Below are 18,069 nucleotides of genomic sequence, written 5' to 3' on the forward strand. Positions count from 1 at the left end.
CAGAGGAGATGATTTTGGTCCATAGTTTTGGACATTTCATTCTATGGTGACTTATCGGTATTTGGGCCTGGAGCAGCACATCATGGGAGAGGACAAGTCTAGAGGAAGTCTGTTTATAGACTTCCCTTCGAGTTCCCATGGGCTTTGGGAATAATTCCACATCCAAACTGAAGCAGAATAAGATGGTAAGAATAAGTCAGGTGTTTTTATTCCTGCACAAACATTTTGACCAAAAAGCAAGTTGGGGAGGAAAGGGTTTATTCAGCTTATACGTCCACATTCCTGTTCATCACTAAAGAAAGTCAGGACTGGAACTCAAGCAGGTCAGGAAGCAGGGGCTAATGCAGAGGCCATGGAAAGATGTTAGTTACTAGCTTGTTTCCCCTGGGTTTCTCAGCTTGTTTTCTTATAGAACTCAAGACTACTAGCCTAAATATAGCACCACCCACAGTGGGCCCTCCCATCCTTGATCACTAATTGAAAAATAATGCCTTACACTGGACCTCATGGAGGTATTTCCTCCAGGGAGGCTTCTTTCTCTGTGATAACTCCAGCTTGTGTCAAGTTGACACACAAAACCAGGCAATAAAAAAGGTATTCATTGTAAAAAGCACAAGAATGGACAAGTTAATACATTGTCAAGTTTTCCTTTAAATGGGTCTTCATTAAATAAAATCTTCTGCCTAATGGTATTGCAGAGCCCCACCTGAAGAGAAGTAAATTGATGAATGAATTGAATGTAAATTAGTAAAGTTTCTAAAATAGGATGAACTATCTTAGCAACCTAAATTTAAGCTCTATAGCATACAAATGTAAACAATATTTGAAAGCAATGCTCCTTAGATACCTCATCAATTAGAACTTAACAGAATTATTATTTCCAATAGAAGTGCTTTTAGGTAAGTAAATCATTAATGCAAAGAGAAACTGAGCTGTACATTAGCTGTCTAACATTTTGGTAACTTCAGTCATTTCCTATCTAAAACTATAGAGAAATAAGCCAGGAATGCCATCTCAGAAAAGAAACTTCAAAATCATGTACTTAAACAAGTTGCTAAACTACAAGCTTGAAATCTGCATATTTGACCAGGAAGAGAAAAAAGACAAAAGTAAGGGCTAAAAAGGTAGAAAAATGACTTTTGTTTCCCCTACTCTAATCCTACCCCACTAGACTTTTAAGCAGAATTAAAACAATCTAGTAAATGGAATCCCTCCCCCCAGAGACTTTCAGAATTGGCATTTTGTATTCATGATTATTTGTGATGCATTTGTTTATTCAATAAGCATGTCACAGGCACTATTCTAGGTAACAGAACCACCAAATGAAAAAAACAATGATGACGAAAATGTAGAGTCAGGGTAGTGTGCTGAGTTCTATACTCACTCAGATCTTTATGGAGGGCCTTATCAAAGAGAGTAGCGAAGTTCTTAAATCCCTGGGGCAGGAGGGTCCGAGTCAGCATCCCACTAATCTGGAGCTCTGGATAATGCCATTTAAAGCCAAAGACGTCTTGTACTGGTCTAGAATCATTAGTTCTGAGCTTCTTGACTGGCAGGAAGGGGCTGTTCCAGCCCCATTGACATGGTCTCAGAATCCCCATATTGAATAGCCACCTGATTCAGGGGAGGTTATAACTTCCATGGTAACCAGAGGCATGGGGTACTGTCAGACCCTTACTGGCTCAGCCCCTAGCTTGTGCTCAATCCAAATAGGAGTCCAGCTTTTAGCCATCCTGTCTCCTCCTATCTCTGCCCAAGAATTGGCAAAGCAATCTAGCCAAGTAGTAATTTTGTCTTCTCAGATGGGGAGAGGCTCAAACTGGTACTCTTCAGTTAGAGTGGTGGTCAGGACATGAACAGGCTTCCCTTCTGAATCTAATAATTTGGCTCCAGTTGAAAAGAAATTTAGCTGTGTCCTCATTTTTGTCAACAAATTCCCAATAGAAGATAGGGGCATTTGGGTACAATAAGGAATGAATGGATTGCTCTGCCTACTCCAAAGTTCTCTGTTCTTCAGGGAGTCTATGAGTATTGTTTGTTTGTATGTATGTATATTTATTTATTTTTACACCCCAGATTTTATTCCCCTCCCAGCCCATCCCCCGACTATTCCACATCACGTACTTCCCCACAACCACATCTCCACAAGGATGTCCCCACCCCACCTACACCACCAGACCACTGAACTTACTGGGGCCTCTGCCTGAACCCAGACCCAGGAGTCCTTTGCTGTATATGTGTTGGAGGCCTCATCTCAGCTGGTGTATGCTGCCTGGTTGGTGGTCCAGTATCAGAAAGATCTCAGGAGTCCTGGTTAATTGAGACTGCTGGCCCTCCTACAGGATTGTCCCCTTCCTCAGCTTCCTCCATCCTTTCCCCAATTCAACCAGAGGGGTCAGCAGCTTCTGTTCATTGGCTAAGTGCACATATCTGCATCTGACTCAGCTGCTTGTTGGGTCTTTCGGAGATCAGTCATGGTAGGCCCCTTTTTGTGAATGAATGCCTCATAGCCTCAGTAATGGTGTAGGTCTTGGGGCCTCCCCTTGAGCTGGATCCCACTTTGGGCCTGTTGCTGGATCTTCTTTTGCCCAGGCTCTTCTCTATTTCCATTCCTGTATTTCTTTCAGACAGTAAGAATTATGGATCAGAACTTTGGCTGTGGGATAGCAATCCCATCCCTCACTTGATGTCCTGTCTTCCTGCTGTAGGTGGATTCAATGAGTCCCCTCACACCACTGTAGGGTATTTCATCTAGGGTCCCCCTTTAAGTCCTGAGGTCTCTCACTTGCCAGGTCTCTGGCACATTCTAAAGCATTCTCCCAACCTCCTTTCTCCCAAGGTTGCTTGTTTCCATTCTTTCTGCTGGCACTCAGGGCTTCAGTCCTTTTTCCCCACCTAATGCTAGATCATGTTCTCCTCTCCCCTATCCCATCCCTTTTCTTTTCCTGTTCCTCCCTCCCTCTCCCCTTTTTGTTGCTTTCTTTCCCCTCCCACGTAGAATTGAGGTGTCCTCACATGGGCTCTTTAGCTTGTTGACCTTTTTGAGTTCTGTGGACTATATTTTGGATATTCTGTACTATTTTTTTGACTAATATCCACTTATTACTGATAACATATCGTGCATGTCTTTCTAGGTCTGAGTTAACTCACTCAGGATGATATTTTCTAGTTCCATCCATCTGCCGGCAAAACTCAAGATATCTTCATTCTTAATAGCTAAGTAGTATTCCATTGTATAAATGATCCACATTTTCTGTATCCATTCTTCTGTCATGGGACATCTGGGTTATTTCCAGCCTCTGGCTATCATAAATAAGGCCAGTGTGAACATAGTGAAACATGTACCCTTGTGGCATGGTGGGGCATCTTTTGGGTATATTCCCAAGAGTGGTGTTGCTGGGTCTTTAGGTAGGTCTATTTCTAATTTTCTGAGGACCCTCCAAATTGACTTCCAGAGAGGTTGTATCAGTTTGCAATCCCATCAGAAATGGAGGAGGGTTCCTATTTCTCCACAACCTTGTCAGCATCTGCAGTCACCTGAGATTTTGATCTTAGCCATTCTAACTGGTGTGAGCTGGAACCTCAGGATTATTTTGATTTGTATTTCCCTGATGACTAAGTATGTTGAACATTTTTAGATGTCTCTCAGCCATTTGTATTCCCCAGTTGAGAATTCTTTGTTTAGCTCTGTACCCCAGTTTTTAATAGGGTTATTTGATTCTCTGGTGTCGAACTTCTTGTGTTCTTTGTATATATCGGATATTACCCCTCTATCAGATGTGGGGTTAGTGAAAATTTTTTCCCAATCTGTAGGATGGCGATTTTTCTTATTGACTATGTCCTTTGCCTGACAGAAGCTTTCCAGTTTCATGAGATTCCACTTATCAATTCTTGATCTTAGAACATGAGCCATTGGAGTTCCGTTTAGGAAATTTCCCCTTGTGCCAATAAGTTTAAAGCTCTTTCCCACTTTCTCTATTATGAGATTCAGTTTATTTGGTTTTATTTTGAGGTCTTGATTCACTTGAACTTGAGCTTTGTACAGGGTGACAAATATGGGTCAATTTTCAATTTTCTACATACAGACAGCCAGTTAGACCAGCACCATTTATTGAAGATGCTTTCTTTTTCCATTGTGCATTTTTGGCTTCTTTGTCAAAGACCAAGTGTGCATTAGGGTGTGGTTTTAATTCTGGGTCTTCAGTTCTATTCCATTAATTAGCCAGTCTGTCTTTGCTCCAATACCATGCAGTTTTTATCACTGTTGCTCTGTAATAGAGCTTGAGGTCAGGGATGGTGGTTCTCCCAGCCGTTCTTTTATTGTTAAGAATTGTTTTCACTATTCTGTTTATTTTCCCTGCTTTTCCAGATGAATTTGAGAATTGCTCTTTCCATGTCTTTGAAGAACTGTGTTGGATTTTGATGGAGATTGGACTGAATGTGTAGATTGCTTTGGTAGGATGGCCATTTTTCTATGTTAATTTTGCCAATTTGTGAGCATGGGAGATGTCTCCATTTTCTGAGATCTTCTATTTCTTTCTTGAGAGACTTGAAGTTCTTATGATAAAGATCTTTCACTTGTTTGATTAGAGTTACTCCAAGATAATTTACATTATCTGTGGCTGTTAGGAAGAGAGTTGTTTCCCTAATTCCTTTTTCAGACTGTTTATCATTTCTATAAAGGAAGACTACTGATTTATTTGTGTTAATTTTACATCCGGCCACTTTACTGAAATTGTTTATCAGCTGGAGAAGTTCTCTGGTAGAATTTTTGGTGTCACTTAAGCATATTATCATACAATTGCCAAATAGTGATACCTTTAACTCTTTGCCAATTTGTATCGCCTTGATCTCTTTTTGTTTTCTTACTGTTAAGCTATTAATTAGAGTGCTATATTGAATAGATATAGGGAGAGTGGGCATCCGTGTCTTGTCCCCAATTTTAGTGGGATTGCTTCAAATATCTTTCTATTTAATTTAATATTGGCTGTTGGTTTGCAGCAAATTGCTTTTGTTATTTTGAGGTATGGGTCTTGAATTCCTGATCTCTCCAATACTTTTAACATAAAGGGGTGTTGTATTTTGTCAAGTGCTTTTTAGACATCTAAAGAGATGATTATATGATTTTTTCCTTTGAATTTGTTTATATGGTGGATTATGTTAATGGATTTTTGTATATTGAACCAACCTTGCATCACTGGGATAAAGCCTATTTGATTGTGTTGAATGATGGTTTTGATGTGTTCTTGCATTTGGTTTGCAAGAAATTTATTGAGTACTTTTGCATTGATATTCATAAGTGAGTTTGGTCTGAAGTTCTATTTTGATAGGGTCCTTCTGTGGTTTAGGTATCAGAGTAATTATGGCTTCATAGAATGAATTAGGCAGTGTTCCTCCTGTTTCTATCTTGTGGAATAGTTTGGATAGTATTGGTATTAGATCTTCTATGAAGTTATAATAGAATTCTGAACTAAATCCATCTGTCCCTTGGATATTTTTGGTTGGGATTTTTTTTTAATTTTTATTAGATATATTTCTTTACTTACATTTCAAATGTTATTTCCCTTCCCGGTTTCCTGTCCATATGCCCCTATCCTCTCCCTTACCCTCCCCCATATGGGTATTTCCTCCATACATCCCTCTTTCTGCCATCCCATATTCCCCTGTACTAGGGTCCAATCTTGGCAGGACAAAGGGCTTTCCCTCCCACTGGTGCCCCAACAGGGCTATTCTCTGCTACATATGCAGTTGGAGCCCTGGGTCAGTCCATGTATAGTCTTTCGATAGTGGTTTAGTCCCTGGAAGCTCTGGTTGGTTGGCATTTTTGTTTTTATGGGGTTGCAAGCTCCATCAACTCTTTCAATATTTCCTCTAATTCCCCCCAAGGGTGTCCAGTTTTCAGTTCAGTGGTTTGCTGCTAGAATTGACCTCTGTATTGGACATGCTCTGGATGTGTCTCTCAGGAGAGATCTATATCTGGTCCCTTTCAGCGGGCATTTTTTTAGCTTCATCAACCTTATCTAGTTTTGGTGGCTGTATATATATGGACCACATGTGGGTCAGGCTCTGAATGGCCTTTCCTTGAGTTGCTGCTCTAAAGTTTGCTTCCATATCCCCTCCTATGGAAACTTTTTCCCACTTTTAAAAAGGAGTGGGATCATCTGCATTTTGGTCATCTTTCTTCTTGGGCTTCCTGTGGTCTGTGGATTGCATCTTGAGTAATTCGAGTATTTGTGCTAATATCCACTTATCACTGAATGCATACCATGTGTGTTTTTCTGTGATTGGGTTTTTGATATTGTCTAGTTCATTCCATTTGCCTATGAATTTCATGAAGTTATTGTTTTTGATAGCTGAGTAGTACTCCATTGTGTAGATGTACCACATTTTCTGTATCCATTCCTCTGTTGAAGGACATCTGGGTTCTTTCCAGCTTCTGGCTATTATAAATAAGGCTGCTATGAACATAGTGGAGCATGTGTCTTTGTTGTATGTTGGGGCATCTTTTGGGTATATGCCCCAGAGAGGTATAGCTGGGTTCTCAGGTAGTGGAATGTCCAATTTCCTGAGAAACCTCCAGACTGATTTCCAGAATGGTTGTACCAGCTTGCAGTCCCACCAACAATGGATGTGTGCTCCTCTTTCTCCACATCCTCACCAGCATCTGCTGTCACCTGAGATTTTTATCTTAGCCATTCTGTCTGGTGTGAGGTGGAATCTCATGGTTGTTTTGGTTTGCGTTTCCATGATGTTAAACATTTCTTTGCGTGCTTTCTGGCCATTCAATAATCCGCAGCTGAGAATGTTTTGTTTAGCTCCATTCCCCATTTTTTAATACGGTTATTTGGTTTTCTGGAGTCTAACTTCTTGAGCTCTTTTTTGAGATGTTTTTAATGACTTCTTCTATTTCCTTATGGGATATGGGCCTGTTTAGAAAGTTTACCTTCTCTTGGTTTAACTTTGATATATGGTATCTGTTTAGAAAACCACCCATTTCATCTAGATTTTCCAATTTTGTTGAATATAGGCTTTTGTAGTAGGATCTGATGATTTTTTGAATCTCCTCCATTTTTGTTGTTATGTCTCCCTTCTCATTTCTGATTTTGTTAGTTTGGATGATGCCTCTGGGCCCTTCAGTTTGTTTGACTAGGGGTTTATTTCTCTTGCTTATTCTCTCAAAGAACCAGCTTTTGGTTTTGCTGATTCTTTGTATTGTTTTCTTTGTTTGTATTTGGTTGGTTTCAGCCATAAGTTTGACTATTTCCTGCCCTTTATTCCTCTTGGATGAGTTTGCTTCTTCTTGTTCCAGAGCTCACAGGTGTGCTGTTAAGTTACTAGTGTAAGATTTTGTCAGTTTCTTTCCCAGTGCACTTAGTGGGATGGATTTTTGTCTTAGCACTGCTTTCATTGTGTCCTATAAGTTTGTGTATGATGTGTCAACATTTTCAATAAATTCCAGGAAATGTTTAATTTCTTTCTTTATTCATCACTGACCAAATTAACAGTGAGTAGAGAGTTGTTCATTTTCCACCTGCATGTGGGTTTTCTGTTATTGAAGACCAGCTTTAGGCCATGGTGGTCTGATAGGACGAATGGGATTATCTCAATCTTCTTGTATCAGTTGAGGGTTGTTTTGTGATCAATTATATGGTCGATTTTGGAGAAGGTAACATGAGGTGCTGAAATGAAGGTGTATTATTTTGTTTTAGGGTGAAATGTTTTGTAGATAGCTGTTAAATACATTTGGTTCATAACCTGTATTTGTTTCACTGTGTTTCTGTTTAGTCTCTGTTTCAATGATCTGTCCATTGGTAAGAGTGGGGTGTTGAAGTCTCCTACTATTATTGTATGGGGTTCAATTTGTGTTTTGAGCTTTACAAAAGTTTCTTTTATGAATGTGGGTGCCCTTACATTTATGACATAGAAGTTCAGAATTGAGACTTTCTTTTGGTGGATTTTCTCTTGATGAATATTAAGGGTCCTTCCTTTATCATGCCTGATAACTTTTGGATGAAAGGCTATTTTATTGGATATTAGGATGATAATTCCAGCTTTTTTCTTGGGACAATTTGCTTGGAAGACCTTTTTCTATTCCTTTTACACTGAGATAGTATCTGTCTTTATTACTGAGGTATTTTTCTTGTGTGCAGCAAAATGCTGGATCTTGTTTGCATATCCAATCTGTTAGCTTGTCTTTTTATAGGTGAGTTGAGTCCTTTAATATTGAGAGTTATTAAACACAGATGGCTATTGGTTCCTGCTATATCTGTTTTTTGTAGGTAGCTTTATGTGCTTGTGGTTTTCTGCTTTTGGCTTAAATATCTTGTCTTCTTCTTTGGTGTAGGTATCTTCCTGATATTGGAATTTTCCTTCTAGGATCCTCTGTAGAGCTGGATTGGTAGATAGGTACTGTTAGAATTTGGTTTTGTCCTGGAATATTTTGGTTTCTCCATCTATGTTGATTGAGAGTTTTGCTGGATATAATAGCCTGGGCTGGCATTTGTATTCTCTTAGAGTTTGCATGACCTCTGACCAGGCTCTTCTGGCTTTCATAGTCTGTAGAGAAGTCTGGTGTGATTCTGATAGGTCTGCCTTTGTATGGTACTCACCCCTCCTCTTTTTTATTTTTATTTTTTGCAGCTTTTAATATTCTTTCTTTGTTCTTTGTGTTTAGTGTTTTGACTATTATGTGACCAGACAATTTTCTTTTCTGGTCTCATTTATTTGGTGTTCTGTAGGCTTCTTTTACCTTTTTTTTCTCTCTTATTTTTGGAGCTGGGGACCGAACCCAGGGCCTTGCACTTGCTAGGCAAGCGCTCTACCAGTGAGCGAAATTCCCAACCCCCAGCTTCTTGTACCTTAATGGCCATCTGTTTCTTTAGATTATGGAAGGTTTCTTCTATGATTTTGTTGAAGATGTTTTCAGGTCCTTTGTACTCTACATCTTCATTCTCCTCTATTCCATTTATTCTTAGATTTGGTCTTTTCATTGTGTCTGTAATTTCCTGGATGTTTTGGGTTAGGAGTTTTTTATGTTTTGAATTTTCTTTGACTGTTGTGTCAATCTCTTCTACAGTATCTTCTACACCTGAGCTTCTCTCTTCTATCTCTTGTGTTATGTTGGTGTTACTTATATCTGTAATTCCTGACCTCTAGGTCAGGAAAACCCCTAGTTTTTCCATTTCCCAGTTCGCCTCCATTTGTGTTTCTTTATTGCATGCAATTCCTTTATCTGTTTGATTGTGGTTACCTGTATTTCTTTAAGGGATTTATTTGTTTCCTCATTAAGGAATTCTACTTGCTTCCCTGTATTTCTTTCAGTGAATTATTTATATCCTCCCTAGTGGACTCTATTATCTTCATGAGATAGAATTTTAGGTCAGCTTCCTGATTTTCAGGTTTTTGGGTGTATTCAGGGCTTGCTGTGGTGGAAGAACAGGTTTCTGATGATGCCTACATATGTTGGCTTCTGTTGCTTATGGTCTTGTACTTGCCTCTTGCCAACTGGTTATCCTTAGTGTTTGCTGGTCTGGGTGACTCTGTCTGGAGTCTACCTTTTTTGTCCCTGCGTTGTAACAGGTCTTCTCGTAGGACTGTGGCCCTGGCTGTAGCAGATTTCCTGTGCGATCTTCCAACTGGAGAGTATTCAGAGGGACAGAGAAGCTGCTGATTTATTGTCCTGGCTGCATCAGATATCCTGGGATGCCTTCAAACTGTTGGGTATGCAGAGGAGGAACAGTCACATTGTTGTCATGTGTGAAGCTGTTATCTGGTGGCAGGGGGCTTCAATGGTCTGTGATTTCTGTTTCCTTGTGTACTGCAGAACTCCAGGGAGGCATTCAGTCTTTTGGGTCAGTTGCCCTGCATGTCACAGAGTCCCTAGGAGGTCTTCAGACTGTGGTGTCAATTGCCCAGTTCTCCTGTATCTAGAGGAACTCTTCAAGCTGTGGTGTTTTAGGTGCAGTGGATCTCCTGGGATGTCTTCAGTTGTGGTGTCAGATGTCCTGGGTGTAGCAGACCACCTGGGATAATTCAGGATGTGGTATCAAATATTCTGAGTGCAGTAGTTCTTCTGTTATGATTCAGGATATAGTGCTAAATGTTCTGAGTGTAGCAAATCCTCAAATGCTAAGTCTAGTGGTTCATTTGGTATGCCTCAGGATATAGTCTCTTCCGGGAAGCAGACAATCTAGCAATTTGTCCCAGCAGAAAGGATCAGACAGAAGAGATATTTGGTGAGTGGGGAGTTTGGGGAGATGGTGGGTCCCTGAGTCCACTGGACCCCAGTAGCTGCTTTGGGACTTCAGAGGATTTCTTATTAAATGCTGAGTGCAGCAGATTCTCTGGTATGTCTCAATATATAGCCTCTTCTGGGGAGCAGACTAACTAGCAGTTTCTCCCAGCGGAAAGGACCAGGCAGAAGGGGCATGAGTACTGTTTACTTTCTGTTGCCCCTTGGACCTAGGATTTCTTTGAAGAAACTTTCCCTTCAGGCCTCAGCAAGACAGAATTTTGAGTCCCACTATCAACAAAGAAACTGGTGGGTTTTTTCTCTACTCTAAGGGTTACCTTGGGCTTAGGGAGGGGATTGGGCCCCATATCCCCTATACCTTATCTTTAATTTCATCTTCTATGGCCAGAGTTTGAGTAGGCTTCTGCTTGGGAGCATTCTCTGGTGCAGTGGCCATCTTCTTTACAATAAACACAACGGTTCTTTCTCAAGTGTGCACGATGATCTCCATCCTTAACCTGGACCTCTTATCTCCTTCAGAAGCCATATGTTGTTTTAGGTGTCTCCTATGGTCTTCTGGTTTGGCTGTGGTTGCCAACAGGATCTTTGTCAGATTTCCTCCATTTGTTTTTCTGCCTTCCTCTATTTCTCCTCCGCACTTCCTCTCCCATTAAACACATTCTCATTTTCTGCCACTATCACTAAGCCTCTCAGACTCTTTACCTAACCTCTTAATCCTCTGGAGCTCTCTCTTGATATCTGGTGCTGCCTGATTTAAAAAAGGTTAGAGCTACCCATGCTTTAGTTTCTGGTAATAGGGGGCCAAGAGGGTGTATTGTCAGAATGCCTCAATGACTCTCTCTAAGAAAGCTGCAGGGCTCTCATTATCTCTCTGACTAATGTCATACACCTTGTCCAGATAAGTGGCCCATCTTGCAGCCACCTTGAGACCTGCCAACAGGGCCTGAGGGTAAGCCAAGTTCCTCTCCTTACCTTCAGGGGTATTAAGATCCCAATCTGAATGGGTAAAGGGAAAGCCAGCATCAATAACTGTTTGGTTATCAGTGTGTTCCCTTGTCAGGCCAGGAACCAGCTTCCTCACCTTTGTCTGGATTCATTCCCTCTCTTCTGCAGTGAAGAGAACCTGCAAATCTGTTGACAATCATTCCAAATGTGCCTGTGGAGATAATGACTATTTCTAAGAGACCGATTAAGTCTCAGGGGTTGTCTGAAAAGGGGGAGTTCTGAGTTCTTCAGTTATAAACGTTGCTAGTGGCAAAGGGCCAATAGTGATGAGGTTGGTTTCTGTGATTATTGACTGGCCCCTCTACACACAAGGGCAGGACAACAGACTGCAGCAGAGGAGGCAGTCCCCTTTGACTTTGTGTCTCTTCTGATGACATTATGAATCAAATAAAAGTAAGTACTCAGAAAAACTAGAAGACTACAGAAAGGTAAACTTTTATTTCAAGAGATGCATGCTTATACTTTAATAATAGTCTCCAAGACATCAGAATGACCTGAGGTCACATGGAAGAAACAAATGAAGCATTTTTCTTGTCATAGTTTAGCCAAGAGAAAGCCTGAGTTTAAATTCTCCACCCCTCACCCCCATAATTTTCTTCTGTTGGTCTGTAGCTTATGGTTTCTGGCCTATCTGAACTGTCTGTGAGATGAGTCTGAATCTGTGCCTGCTTTAAGGCTGTTTCATGAATCTGTCCCTAAAACTGTCTTTGGTTTTATTGAACAGAAGAGAAAGCATTGCCATGTGGAGAGAATGAGGGACATTTTACTAAATCTTTAACAAAATTTTACAAGGGATTGAAAGGTTACCTACTTCAAAGAACCCAAAATCACTCAGAAAATCAAACTTAACAAGATCCACCATCCTATAATCTATATGTTGATTTAACATTTATGGTGGATATTTATTTTATAGTGATAATGTTGACTTGCATTCTGCCTTCAGCAAATGAATATCATGAACGAAAATATAAATATGCATAGATTGTTATCTAGGTCAGGACTAGAGAAGGGTACATAATTCAAGATTAAAGGTTTATATTAGCTTAGGTTGTAAAAGCTAACTACATGGGAAGTCCAAGGTAAGTGCAAGTGGTAGTTACATTGTTTTCTGAAAGGCAGGCTAAACACAGGCCATTGGCCCATATCTTAAGTAGCCTCAAGGTATATTACTATTTGTGCATTTTATTGGTGAGGACTAATAAAGATTCTAGTTTCTTTTTCTTTTTCTTTTTTTTTCCGGAGCTGGGGACCAAACCCAGGGCCTTGCACTTGCTAGGCAAGCGCTCTACCACTGAGCTAAATCCCCAACCCCTAAGATTCTAGTTTCTTATAAAACAAAATACTCTCACGTAATAACATATCAGCACATGTGCCAAAACATTTAGCTTCCAATCATTGTCATTGTTTAAGTCAATGTTCAGAAAATAAAGTAGTATCCAAAATTGTCTGGAGGCTTCTGTTAAGTGACTGAATGCGCCTCAACTTCTGAAGCTATGTTTGTGTTTGAATAATGCAGATGCTCCAGGCAAACTAACTAGCATCAGAAAAATAGTGGAGATCCAGGATATTGAACTTCATCCTCCTTCCCAAACTATGACTTCATGCTAATCAATTCACTTCCCATCTATAAATATGTAAGCACATCACAAATGGTAAAACAAAGAACTTGGTCAATGGGAAGGTGGCACAGGTGCTAATGGAACCTGGGGTCATGATTTCTGTGCCAGGGAAGAAAGGAGAGAATTAATTGTTGTTGCAGTTGCATATGTATGCAGAAAGCACATGCTAAATGATAAATGCAATATGGCTTCTTAAATGAAAGAAAATGTGATAGAATATGACTTTGTAGAGAGGAAACTGCATTGATATGGTAGCTAGAGCATGCACACACATATACATATATACATATATATATATATATATATATATATATACATACATACATACATACACCCACCCCACACGTGTGTTTGTGTGTGTGTGTGTGTGTGTGTGTGTGTATGTGTGCATGAATTAGCTCTCAGTCTTGGAAACCACAGATTTTTATGAATTTTCTGAAAGGACATATGGAAAAGTGTATTCTTTAATAAGAAATGTAAATTATTTATGAAGATCAACAAGAAGACAGCCTCTTGATTAGCACGGTATAGACATTTCCAATATTCTAATTTTTTACAACAACTAACCTCCAGTTATAGCGAAATTGAGATTCCAAGTGGCTGATCAAAGAATAATTTTGCCTTGCTCCCCCTAGAATGTGAATGTCAACAGAGGAAGCACAAACCTGGGGGTGTACTTAAATACTGGGATGCACTTACATATCAAGAAATGTTCTCCTGCATCACATATGTTAAATATTATGCGTGTGTCACTTTTTCATCTAGTAGATTGAACTTAGTGGCACATAACTTCAATCAACATTAAATTAATTAAAAATAATCATGTTTATTTTTACTTTCATATGACACTCTAAAGCAAATAATTTCACAAAAGAATATTAACATGAGGTGGCTTATATATTTCCACAGTGTGCACAGTCTGCCCTCATCAATGTGTTATATTTTAAAGTTAAGTTGAGAACAATAACTGTCAGTTTACAAAATAAAAATGAACCTTTCTATCTACAGATAAGCCACCAAATACAAGGGTATCACACAGAACTAATTCTGCATTCTCAGGTGATATTTACACAGTACTAATTAATATGTATTATGTTGCTTCAGCCTTAAGAAATAGATGCATATAAACTTCGTTGTGAGGAGCTGTCCGAGGAGCTGTCCTCACAGAGATGTGAGGAGCTGTCCGAGGAGCTGTCCTCACATATGTGAGGAGCTGTCCTCACAAACTCCATTACAAGATGGCACCGGCATCCGGCAGAACGCACCTAGTAAAAAGGGCAATACGCAGGCGCCTGGTAACGTCCCTACTCAAAGGGACACGTACGTTTTGGTACGTCATCTGGCATAATTGGCAGCGACCAGTCAGAGAGTGACACGTCCTAGGCGAGGATAGTTTCCTATATAAGGGACGGTTATTCCTCACTCTCCGTCTCCGCATTGTAAGCTTATGCTCTCCCTCTCAAGACGCATTAAAGCTTTTCTGTAGTAGGATCCTGTGTGTGCCGCGTCGTTCCTGCTGGCGAGACGTAGGGCGGGACACTTGGTTTTTTTCAATTAATGTTTTTCTGAAAGTTCACATTACATTTTGAATTTAACACATTTAGATGCAACAAATCCATGTTGGAAGATATCTCCTGAACCCATTCCTCTCCTTTAGTAATAACTTCCTGCAGCTATTAGTGAAGTCTCTTTTCCCTTAAACCTATGGTCATTTCTACCACCTAACCCCACAAAGAGTCACTGCATCATGTGCTTTGTGTTTTGCAACTTCAAAAATCTTCCTATTTTCAGAATTGTTGCATTTTTCCTAAGGTAACCAGTAGGATTTATTCATTAGAGTGAATAATTATAGATGCTTCACACCCCAAATTGGACAACAGAGAAGGCTGTAAATTATAATCTTTATTTACAAAGCATTGAACTAATACCACTTAAAGGAAAGAAAGAGCTCTCACATCAAAGGATAGGTTGCAGAAATGATGTAGATTTTTTCTGTAGTCAAATATGAGTAACCTTGGCCTAGGAACTCATTTAAGTCCTTCAAATACCCAGTACCAGTGATGTAGCAATTTCATGAAACTTTTCTAGTAACAGAACAAATAAAGCCACACATCAAGGCACTTTTCAAATCTTGTGGGCACATCAGGCAGATGGTTGAAAGCTCAATAGGGGAGAACTCTGCTATAGACCTGTTTATAGGTACTGTTTATAGCATCCTTATCTCTTTGATTAAAGGAAAACTAGAATTTTGTTGAGTTAATGTATTATGCAAGATATATTACCTTTGTCAGGATTTTAGGTCCTACATCGAGGTGTTCAAGGAATGGTCATTAGGAGCATAACATGACCCAAGATAAACTGAAATGAGGTTCTGGACCTGTAACAGTATAACCTCCCAACATCACTCATGTTTTCGTCAGGTAATCATCATTTACAAACAGAACCCTTCCAAGAAGTCTCCTTCCAAACCAAGATCAATGGAAGACTTTGCTCATGTGTGTTGAAGCAACAGGTGTCTTTCAGGCATTGACACCATGATACTTGAGACAGAGATTCTCACTGAGACCTGATGTTCTATAAATGGTCTGGGCTGGCTGGCAAGGGGACTGTGAGGATCTATTTAGTCTTTGACTCCCAGTTCTGAGATACCAAGTAGTCTTTGACTCCCAGCTCTGAGATACCAAGTGTGCACAACCACGCCTGGATTGCTGGTGCTGACAGGTCCTCATTTATGCTTACTTCCCTGGCAAGTACTTTCTGAACTGAGATATCCACCTAGCCCTGACTTGTAAGTTGTTAATGTAGTTCAGATATTGGCTTTAGAACCTGGAAGAGCAAACTTTATGTAAAAAAAATGCTCATCTATCTGATTCAGGAAAGTGTGAGAATGTTCCTAAAAAGTTAGAAAAGTCACGTGAGTAGTATTAATCTATTGACTAACTTGTTGTCTTATTTGATTTTAGGTTCCCATGTTCTCTGGTATATAAGATAGTATAATTATTCTAGTTAGGGATGACTTACTATATTTTTTCTACCATCAGATTGGCCAAATGTTACTTTGATAGTTTCTGTTTAATTGATTCTTTTTGCTTAATTAGTTTGTTATCTTTTTGTTTTTTTTTAACACTTTCTGTTATGGAAACACAGGCAGAGTCCTGTTTCAGAAATGGGCCAAAGTTGCCTTAGATTACTCCTAGCTTTAGGCTTAGCAGTGTCCACAGGTCACCTCGTTAGAACTGCTCATTAAGGAACAATCACTCCACAGCTTAGGAGACTACCTTTTCCGGTGACTTGTATGACATTAGTGTTTCTTTCTGGGCTATTAGTTTCACAGATCTTAACTATTAAATAATTGTGACTTGCATAATTTACTCTAAGATAAGGAAACACATTTTTTCTAGGAGAATGATGCTACTTTTTCATAGTTATAACTGCATTTTGTGTCTTAAAATTGTAGCAAACAGTGTATGCTTTGTGTTTTATAGAAAATATACCTTCCTCATGTTATTGGATTATGGATCAATTAATTTATGGAAAGTTAGGTATTATAGTCATTATAATGTCTTCCTTAAGAATTTTTTCAAAACATAAGTGACACACAGTCGTGATTTTTGTTCTTCGTTCAGACATGTGTGAACATGTTTTCAAGTGGATCGAGCTACTGCTGCTGGTTCATGTGGACTGAACTACTGATATCCTGACAACGCATATTCGATTCCTCCAAAGAACTATTTCTAAACAGTTCCACATCCTCCTTTGCTCTAATAACTTTCTACTACCTCTGGTGGGTGGTGGGCTAGAAGGGATGTTAAAGCATTTAAGTACACTTATTAAAGTTGGTTTTGAAAAATATGAGCCTACACTATTGGATATATACATTTCTATATTTTCTCTGTTTGCACAAATTTGTTCAGGCACGATTTAATGAATTGCTTTCCTGTTACCTTCATGCCTGTGCTGTTATTTCAGACATTTATTCATATTCAAAACCAGTATGAAAAAACTGATTGCTATAAGTCAGTCACTCATGTTTTATGGCAATTACAAATCATTTTTTCTTTCCCTTGTCAATATCTAAGTTTCTGTTGATTTATTGTTCAATCCTATAGCAATAATTTCTGCTGGTGAATCTCCTTAGTCTGTAGAGCAACCTGCTGGCACTGAATTCCTTTAATTTTTGTTTGAGAACTCCTTTGGACACTTTATTCTAAAGGAAAATGTTATTTGATATAAAATTTGAGGTTGGCTACTCGTTCGTTTCTATAGTTTGTGACAGGAAGCCCATTAGAGTTCACATCCTTGTTACTCTGGAGGCAAGGGATGCTCCCTGACTGAGTTTTCAAGATTCCCTTTCTTTCTGAACTCTGCATGATATATACACAAATGCATAGGATTTGGGCATTTAATATTGGTTTCTATGATGCTTTGGAAAATGTTTGCTCTTTTATTAGTTCTTAATTTTTTGACATTCTTTTTCTGATATTCCACATCTACTCATGCTGCACTTTTAAAGCTGACCCATTATGTCTTCCACGATTTTCTTAACCAATTTTCAGACTGACTGTTCTTTCTGTAGCCAACTAATGAGCCTGTTAGAGGCTCTTCTTACCTATTGCACTGCCCTGTAGTCTCAGCATTTCTGGTGATATTCTCACAGGGTTTCCAGTTCCATTCTTAAATTCTTTCTGTGATTTAAATTTATCTTCCTATTCCATGGGCATTGTTAATATACTGCAATTTCTTAATACTGCTGACTGATAATTTTAGAATTTTGTTGCACCTGAGCTGGAGTCTGGTGCTCACTCAACCAGTGCTTCTTTTGCTTTTTGGTATATTTTTTCTTTTTTCCTTTTCTTTATTTTTCTCCTTCCTTTGCTTCCCAGTCTCCTCTCTTCTTCTTTCTACTTTCTCCAACTCTACCTTTGTTGCTGAGAGCCATACACTAGGAACGGAGGTAAAGGACGTTAGGATGAGTTTTGAAATTAGGAGCTATAAGGGGCCCAATATTTGTCATAGCTGAAGTATGGCACAAATGAACTGTTTAGAAAATGGTTAAAGCCTAAGTTAAATGTCAACTCTTCCAAATCCCGTGGGGAAGACAGCAGACAACCCAGGAGTGCAGACATCTTGAGACTGTAGAACAGACTGCCACTTCTGCACACCTCTGCCCACATACCTGGTCCAAGGGGAAAC

This window comes from Rattus norvegicus, chromosome 6, assembly GCF_021556685.1.
Source record: "Rattus norvegicus strain SHRSP/BbbUtx chromosome 6, alternate assembly SHRSP_T2T, whole genome shotgun sequence".
Taxonomy (NCBI): Eukaryota; Metazoa; Chordata; class Mammalia; order Rodentia; family Muridae; genus Rattus; species Rattus norvegicus.